Genomic DNA, 1,648 nt, shown 5'->3' with positions numbered 1-1,648 from the left:
CGCCCGCAGCCCCGCCGCGCCTCGCCCCGCCGGGCCGCCGGCTGCAGCCTCGCCCGGATCGCGGAGCCGGGGTGGTGGTGGTGCTGAGGGGACGAGGGAGGCGGCTTGCCTTTTTTTCAAACGACATTTCAGACTCTCACCCAGTCCTGTTCCATGGCCCCCAGCCGCAACTTACTCGAATGGAAGGAAGCAAGGCCTCGCCAAGGATGGTTGAGAAAGACCGTGAGCCTGTACCCAGGCAGGATCTTGAAGCCAGGGTGGTGTTCTGTTCTCCTCGTAATGGTGGCAAAATAAGTGAAAGAGAGCAGGCTATCTTCAGAGGAATTAAATCTGAAATTCTCCCTGGAGGTGGAAGAAGGGGCTCTCCTCCGGTTAGTTAGTGGTTTGGAGCCCTTTTCGCCTTAAACTGAGCCACAAAAGAATGGAAGACACCCCCTGGGGTGGGGAGAAAGCCCTGGTGTAAAAGACACACGTTTTGCGTTCAGAGAAAAAGCCAGTGGGGCCAGATTGAAACATGGCATGTTCTGTTCATGTAGGGTTTTTTCTTTAACTGGAATGATATTGAGTAAACAAGATGTAATAGCTGGGTCTTTAAATTCTAGAAGGGAGATGGTAAATGGAACAAGCATCTATTGTACATACAGAAGGTGGGCATATCTTACAGAACACAAGAAGATACATACATAAACCTGTCAAAGGCCACGAAGGGGGGTAATCCTAACCCATCCCAGAGTAAGACAATGTATTTCCACTCCAGATAAAGTAGGCTGTTTTCCAGCGCCCCATGTCCCTGCTTCCTATATTCCCAGACATGCACGCCATTGGAAGGTTTTTAAAACGACAGAGAAACCTCCATGTTAAGCTCGTTGCACTAACACTGGAAATAGGACAAAATGGAAAGATCTGTAAAAAAAAAAAAAAAAAAAGGTTACCATTATCTCTTTAAAGAAAGACACACTCTTGTTTAATTCAACCCTGAAGACACTACTACCAGGGGAGTTGCAGTGACAACCCAGCAAAGAAAGCGTTCCTGTGTGTTTTATTCTAAAGTAGATTGATTAGTTAATGTCTGGAGAGTATGTAGTAAAGTTTAAAATAAAATCTCAGTCTTGTCTCTTGCATTAACGTCCACTGAGGAAGCCATTGTTCTCTGTTACAGGGGCATCACATGATGCAGCTATCAAGTAGGTTTTTTTGGAGGGGACTCTAATACTTGTCATACAAATGATTGGAATTATTGTCTCAGAAGAGTTTTTAATGTCAAACAGGAAACTGGAGTTGCACATAAATTGTGGAGTGCCTCTCTACATCTTCCACGCCTTTAGAAAGACCTATGTAATCCGCGAATTTTGCTGGCCACAGCAAGACATTTATCAGTGTTACAAGATGAGGAAATTGAAACTCTCATCTTCTTTTAGCCTGAAAACAATGCCAGGACTCTGTTGAGTTTCAGCTTTACCTGGGCTTGTTTTCATTTGAAAGGAAGCCTTTTTTATTCACCCAAAGGTGGGCCTTTATTAATATGCATGTTAAAAAAAATACATGCATCTCAGAACCTGATGATCTGAAATCTTGCTCCACGGTGGCTCTAATCTATGGTGTTTCATAGTATACACACCATAGCAAATCCTAGGTTTCATAGATTTGG

The 1,648-nt window shown here is 44.5% G+C and overlaps 1 protein-coding gene across 1 annotated transcript in view; it reads right to left on the bottom strand.

Moving 5' to 3' along the window:
- The window catches only part of Znf532 (zinc finger protein 532), a 123,379-nt gene extending 122,376 nt beyond the window's left edge, over positions 1 to 1,003 (bottom strand). Inside the window, exon 1 of the mRNA XM_004647904.2 lies at positions 176 to 1,003. The gene's annotated coding sequence lies outside the window, so the exon portion shown is untranslated. The remainder of the gene's footprint in view (positions 1 to 175) is intronic.
- Positions 1,004 to 1,648: the final 645 nt, after the last annotated feature.

Source organism: Octodon degus, unplaced genomic scaffold (genome assembly GCF_000260255.1).
Source record: "Octodon degus isolate 3935 unplaced genomic scaffold, OctDeg1.0 scaffold00339, whole genome shotgun sequence".
NCBI lineage: Eukaryota > Metazoa > Chordata > Mammalia > Rodentia > Octodontidae > Octodon > Octodon degus.
Note: the sequence above shows the minus strand (reverse complement) of the source record. Positions and strands in the feature narration are given on the sequence as shown.